At 41.8% G+C, this 7,667-nt stretch overlaps 1 long non-coding RNA gene across 1 annotated transcript; it reads right to left on the bottom strand.

The window, feature by feature from the left end:
• Window positions 1-206: 206 nt before the first annotated feature.
• LOC123069801 (uncharacterized) lies at window positions 207-5,779 on the bottom strand. Its single transcript, XR_006432988.1, has 2 exons — window positions 5,067-5,779; window positions 207-3,738 (listed from the first exon to the last, which is right to left on the bottom strand). It is a non-coding gene; the product is annotated as an uncharacterized lncRNA (long non-coding RNA).
• Between the last annotated feature and the right edge of the window lie 1,888 nt (window positions 5,780-7,667).

The following is a 7,667-nucleotide window of genomic DNA, read 5'->3' as shown; positions in this document are numbered from 1 at the left end:
TCCATCAAATGGCGTAAATTCCCATTTAAAATCTGGTGTGTTTTGAAAAGGTTCTTCTTTCTTGATAAAATTAGGTTTTAGCAATCACTTGGGGCCAGTAAGAGCATCATTATACCTGACATACATACCTTGGGCACGTCATTAGGTAGTATGTGATCCCTAAACTTCAGTACACACAAACATAGACCCAACAAAGCATTTCAAGATTGTCTTAGAATATGTGCTCATTGATTCACAATTTTTGAGTTGGTGTACAAATAATAGTTTGGATAGTCATAGAATATACATTACAGATTAAAGAACCAGAAGATGATATATTGTTTGAAAAGGAGATGACATCGAACAAATTGTCGAAGCTTTGTTGCTAAGTCTATTTTACAGAACGTGCAAAACGAAATCAACCAAGCGGTCGCCTCTTCTAACAAACGTTAAACAGATACATCATCTGCAAGCATGCCCTTGCTCAGGTTGAAGCTTCATTCGACGAAGGGATGCCCATTAGGACAAAAGCAGGTCACCGGCCTTGATTCTTTTTCCGGTTTCCTGGTGGAAAGTACCATCATGGAGAAACTTCCAAAGAAAAACAATAGAGAACAAATGGCCTACAGAAGATCAAATAGTTTCCTAAAAAATAATTTGAACAACAATAGAGACCTAATGATGGGCTCAAATACATGCACTGTGACAACTAACCATTACAACAGAAACATGCTTAAGAGAGTGAATTATGTTAACATTACTAACTGATCTCTTTCACTACAATAATAGAAGCATAAATAATAAACAACCATATGTTCTAGATGTTTTTGCTCATACAACCTGTATTTCTTATCCCTTTTCCATCATATTTTAACTTGATCTCTGATCACATTACAGCTGCACGACCATATATCATAAAAATAAATAATTTCAAGTGGAATTTTCAGTTTAGTAGAGCAAAATGAGTATTTCTTTACAAAGAAAAGAGGATGCAGATTATGGGCAATAAAGCTGCCTTCAGATGTAGAACAACCATCACTAACACCTTAGCACAATTTTTTTGCTAACCAAGGTACAAGAGGCAAAGTAGATACAAAGATTGGGTCTAATGATTATAAAATTATAAGGTCCAACCTATAGACTTTGGCTAGACATAAGTATGATTATAACAACATACTTACAAAGTTAAAATGTATGCGGCATCAACACAATCAAAACCAGAGTGTTGGAGGAAGCAAGAGGCAAAGAGAGAGGACACCAAATTACCTCTATATGCCACACCATGTCACACCTCCCAGCCAAAATCAAGATGGTGAATTAGCTCCCAGAAGTACATAGAAACAAACATACCACTTGGCAGAGTGTTGTCTCAATATGATATCTATAACCCGAATGGCTTCCTACGAGTGCTCCAATTCCCGGCCTCGAAAGCAACAGGCCACAAAAATAGTCTAATATGATACTTTAACTCTCTTGCCATTTCCTGGAGGATCACTCTGCACTAAAATCTCTAAACAAATAGTTCAGCTAACTAATCGAGCAAGTAGAAGTCATGCACCGAAACCCGTAAGCACCAGTTTAGTTAATTCTATTATACACATGCCTGTTACTGCAAAATCTGAAAAATAAGAAATTGAACCCTCCGCAACATTGTCCTATGCACACTGCATGCATCTGGAACTCGTGAACGAAGCAAAGAAAGAAGCAAGCTTAAAGCAATATCGTTATACTCTGATGTTGCCATCCGGAGCCCTCCCCACCTTGTTTTGAATAGAATGTTGCAAAACATGTCAATACCTCAGGAGGCAAACAACATTGAACCAATTCTAGCATGACAATAATTAGTTTTGATTCTGCTGCTCTAACCATATATAATTATACAGTTTTAGTAAATAGAGAAATATATAGACATACATCGGACAACTACATAAACATGCATCAGACACAATACATCATACACACACAGACGATTTATCTATAGGGACAAACCACCATGAGAAAATTAAGCAAGAACGTAACATTTTGACAAAATGTAAACAAAGATTCTGCACAGGCAGGCTGACCACACCAATACATCAGCCCATAGATTTTTCAGCACAAATCACCACAAGAACTGTAAGCACGAAAACATTATTCCAGACAAAATCTAAGGATAGGTTCTGCATACGGGCAGTCTATCTGCACCAACACATTATCCCATGGATCTTTCCGCAAACACTAAATGAGCAAGGCAACAAAAGGCATTCAACCTTGTTGTAACAAGATGCATATATGGAGAAACCCAACAACCAACAGAGAACCAAAAGTTTCCAGCACAAGAGAGTAGGGAATGAAATGTAGCATGGATCAGTTCATAGACATTTTATCCAATAGGATACAAGCAAGGTAATGAAGAAACATCTCACCTTGATGGGAACAAAGCAGCAACTCACCATGGTGGGTAAAGAGTAGTACAAATACACCACTTCAACATAGATGATGTTATATTCTGAGGTGATGCTAACCTGCATAATGTTGAATCCCAGTAGTGTCAAGGATGAAGGAATAATGCTAGACCCACAAAGGGAGGCACATTACATTCAGGACTAAACCAAGATTTGAACCAATTCTAATGTGGTAATGCATCAAAATGATACATTTTGACAAATAATATAGGGGCTTCACATGAGTAAAGTGCCAATGAATGACTGATTGGATGTCTGAAACAAAAACTTTATTAATGGTGTCATATGAATCAGCTGAGTACTCCCAAAAATGAGCGATAAAGAAATTGACATTGCATAGAAACAATTTGCAGGATACAATGGTTGCTGGAGCTCACAAGCATATAGACGGAAACAAAGCCAAACTGCTGATGAGAAGCTACCGGGCAACTAATGTATGTGAATCTCACACATGTCTAATATCTGTTAGCCAAAGGAAAAAAATTCCTAGAGCAACTCCAATGGGGCGACCCATTTCGTCCGCCGCCATCCGTTTGGGTCAGCGTGGACAAAAGTGGAGGCCCAACGAACCGACCCAAACCCAAAACGCGTCCGCTTTGCGTCCGCGCCGACGCATTTGCCGCCCGAATTTGCGCCCCAAATGCGTTGGCGCAGACGCGGAACAGACGCCACGCGTGCCTTCTCGATGTCCGCCGCGGCCCTACCAGGCGGTCGCCCAACTACCCTCCCCCTCGGCGGTCAGCTTAATTTATGACCACAGGCCCACACGTCAGTGACGGCGGTCGTCCTTCTTAAGCCGACAATGAGGCGGGGCCGTCCTCATCCAGTTCCCGTCCCCATCTAGGCCACGCTCTCTCCCCCGTCGCCGACAAGCAAACCCTAGCCTCCCCAGCCACCCCAGCCGCACAAAAGCTAATGTGGACGCGTGGACTCCCGCCGGACTTTGTGGTCGGCATTAATGTTTAATTAATTTAGTTTTTATGTTAAATATGCATGCATTTAGTTTTTTTACACCGTCAAAATGGGTCGCGCACGCGCCGGCCGAAACGCGGAAGTGGACGCTCGTGTTCGCCTGGCCGACCCAAACGGACAAAAAGCGGACAAAATCGCCGTCCATTTGGGTCGGCCTGTTGGAGTTGCTCCAAGAAAACCAAACACTACAAAAGAGCCACCATGGTTATGTCAAAATCATATTTTTTAAAGGAATACCTGAAGAACAATTAGTTCTAATAACCCAGCTTAGCTTACATAAGGCACCACATATGTTGCATCTTCCACTTGAATCCCATGAAGGGCTTTGCCATATCTTGATCATCTGGAAACAATAAAAAAGAATGTCTCTCTCGAACTTCAATAATCATTGGTGTATTTTTAGACAAGAAAGTGATTTGTCAACAGAAAAGGTTAAGCCCAGTCAGAGTGTACTGAAAACATACGAACTCTCATGTCATACTGATGTGGGTGTGGTCACAGAGAATATTGATAAAATATCTTTGGCTCCGCAAAGTCTGAATTGAAGCATGTAACTAAATAACTGAGATTGCACCTTACTATTAATTATGGCCCAAAGTTTTGATGATGTTTTAAAAGATAAAAAGCGCGAGAAACAAACCCAATTTGTAAATTGGAAATTCAAAATATGGTTTCACAAGGGGCATGTTGCTTATTTCATGATATCGAACAACCTTGATATGAGTCAAGGCAGATAGTTCTGAGCTATGCCAAACTGATTTTCTGAATCTACAATTCATCGATAGTTCTGTTGGCAAAAGATACATACAGTTTTGTGAGCATCAGCAATATGACATATGCAATCACCGAATAATAGAATCTGACAAGACCGATTCATGCCCATCTTCATTGGCTTGGTTCTCACAATTAATGATAGATGTTAATTGGTTAGACTAATTTGTTGATCATGCTTTAGTAGGTTACTTTATCAAACTTGGAAGAAATATCCTAGCAAAAGTAAGGCCAACTATAGCCTATGGGATTAGGAACAAAGATAATTTTACAGTACATAAATCCAATATTTTCTGCAGTTTGACAGTCATGTGTGTCATCATGAAATAAGAATCCTTCCTTTCGTTCTTTATCCTAAAGCAAGTCCCAAACTGATAAAGTATATGTTTCATAATTTCATAGTTTGGAACTCACAAAACAAAATAAAAGAAATGCATGAATAGTAGGCTATAAATTCAGCTTTAACAAACCAAAAACAATAGGCACTAAAGAAACAAACAAAATATTGGAACACATGGGAAAAGAAATCACAAGGCATAATAAACATACACAAAATCGTAATAACCTAATTATTGAAGGTTGAACTGCCATATTAGAGAGGGTAACGAGCGTCTAATTGGGAGAATAACACTGAAAGGAGCCTAACTAGCTTAATACACAAAATGTAAACTTTGTTGTGCCATACATAGTTACGCATTTTTAATGGCATGATCTTTGTTGAAGGAAATTTGAATCTAGTGGGCACTTCCCCTTGGCAAGCACCCATGATAGATGAGTCAGTAAATCACGCTACAGTAAGCTAGCCACAAATGAATTCAAAAAAACATGGACAAAAGACCAAAATATGTAATGTGCAACCAAATGGATGTACAATTTAAAGAGGCAATTTTGTAGAGTCACCTAGAGATGTCATTCTTGGTGGAGGTCCAGACTTCAGTTGTAGCAGAGGTGTTCTTATTGTTCCCCATGGACCATGGTGCAACCACAACAAGGCCATGGAGAAGAACTCGAAGAGGAAAATCAACATCAAATCAGATCCCTTGTTTTGACCACAAAATCTGATCAAGAAAGAGAGGAAAACTAGCATGACAGACACCCTCTTCCTCAACATGGACCACCTCATCCAATGACCCCTCTCATGCTCCTTGCCACGGTCATCTCTAGGCTCGATGGTAGGCAGAAGCGAAATGGGAGGATGATGTGTGCCGCCTCGGATCTTGATCCCTGCCGCCTAGGCTCAATCGATGGATGGAGAAGCAGGAGGCAGGGAGGAACGATGAACAACGGGAGACGAGGTAGATCGATTGGGCTATCTATCATCGGCCGCTAGCAACGTGGTCGGAGGGCGATTCTTCTACTCTTCCATCCGTTCTCCCCCGGCCGGTGGCGGCGGCCGGGAGATCCTTGTCGATCGTGCGCACGGTTGTGGAGGGAGGCGGCGAGGCCGAGCCCGGCGGCGGCCGCCTGGGCGAGGCCCTCGGCTCGACAATGAAGAGAAGGAAGGCGGTGTGGAGGGGGGTAGAAGGCAGCAGCGGTGACGAACGAGGAGGAGAGGGGGCCGTGAGGATCGAGGGGAAAGGGCTAGGGTTGTTTAGCGACTAGTTTGGAGTGGGACGAGGGGATGAGATTGGATGTAGGAGAACAAAGAGAATTGGGCAAAGCGACCTGCACGCGAAAACGGCCAACCCGGCCAACCAGCACGTGACACGAACCCACCCATCATTGAACTACAAAAATGACTGCTAGGTGAAAATTAGTTTTAACCACTATGGAAATCGAACGGCTTGGACGTGCTTGAAGAGCAGATCTGATGGCTAACGAGCGCCCAATCGGGGGAGCGTTCTGGGTGTGAGTTTGCTAGCCTCCTTATTTGTTTAAATGAGTTACCAAACCAATGAGGTCACAAGCTTAAGGCAATCACGATCTGCTGAGTGTTAGTATGACAAGAGTGACGAAAATATATTTGTGGAATTGTATCATTAATATTCAGAATAGTTCCGTGAGGATCCAGAATCGTTTTAGGGCCATCGAAAGGGTTTTTGTGAATATCGGGTAATACTGGGTATTATCGATAAATATACAGGTGGAAAATGTTTTCGGGGAGGTTAAATTAGACACCCTCCATTCCTTGATGTAAGGTGTATAGATTTTTGAGAAACAAATCTGAAATATAAGGTGTATTACGTTGCACCACTCGTCTAGATAATGTTTTTAGGGCTTTGATTACATTTCCTTATATTAGGCAAGCTCCTCTATTTTTTCATGTCTATTAGTCAGGTGTAACCTTGCCCAAAACTGTGAAATTTTCCCTCCATGTGTGTTCTTTAATTTCCATGCCAAAAACTATACACCCTATTTAGGAATGGAGGGAGTATATAAAATGGTCTGGAAGTATTTAGAACTATTTTATATTTAACTAAATATCAACGGGCCTTAGATGGCCAAGTGGTGGAAGGCAACTTGGGCCATAAAGGACCAAGTGGGGAGGTGCCTCCCTTCCCTAATGAAGGAGGCCGAATTAGAGTGGGAATGAGTCCATCTCCTCCTCCGTTGTCCAGTCAAAGGGGAGGGACTTTCCCTCCCCATGTGGCACCCGTCCTCTCCCCTCCTACGTATATGTACTAGAGGATTTCCACCCTTTTGATACACAAGTTTTGGAGCATCCACTAGTTCTTCTAGTTCTATTTCAAGTTAGTAAGAGCTAGGAAAATCCTCTTTTCCTCGTAATGAGAAGCCCCATGTGGTTCTAATCTCCTCCATCTAATTCTCTAGTGACAATTAGGTCTGGATGGTGAAGTGCTGCCGAATCGTGAAGGCTACATGCTTGCAACCAAGTAGATAGGCCCGTGCTCTTGGTCTTCAGTTCGAGGGACTGTTCGTGGCCGGTTCACGGGATCATCCATCGACGGTTCGAGGGACTTCTAGTACAATCTACACCGACAGATTCTTCTGCCTATGCAACTCGGTGACGCTAACGATTGTGATACCAACCCGTTATGCATCTTCACATTGATCTTGGGGTGTGCGTACGTGCGTAAATTTTGTTTTGTACTACGTTTCTTAATAGTGGCATCATGAGCAGTTATATGAGTACACCCAGGTTGTGATACAAATCACATATGATTGTGAGGGTTGATGTTTTCTCTCATGTGTTATTTTGGTTCAATTCATCGATGACATGGCGTCACTTTTTACACGGTTCTGACAATCAATCGGCTCTGGCTGTCGACGATGTGCTAACAGTTCCTTGGCATTCACCATAGTTGAGAATAGTGAACCATTGTGTACACAAGAGGGTGCCGAAGATGGATGACCTTCTAGGGGGTCACACGTACTAAACAAAGTTTAGTGTGGGGGACGAGTCTTTTAATTAAGTCTCTTCTTTCACACACCCCTAAACTTAATCTAGCATCAAGAATCATTGCCTAAATTGCGGATGTAGGTAGCTAGTATTATTTGTTAAAACTGGTTAACCACGTAATTAAATTTTTACTAAAACCG

Source organism: Triticum aestivum, chromosome 3B (genome assembly GCF_018294505.1).
Source record: "Triticum aestivum cultivar Chinese Spring chromosome 3B, IWGSC CS RefSeq v2.1, whole genome shotgun sequence".
Classification (NCBI taxonomy): domain Eukaryota; kingdom Viridiplantae; phylum Streptophyta; class Magnoliopsida; order Poales; family Poaceae; genus Triticum; species Triticum aestivum.
The sequence above is the reverse complement of the archived record's forward strand: the minus strand, read 5'-3'. Positions and strand labels throughout refer to the sequence as shown.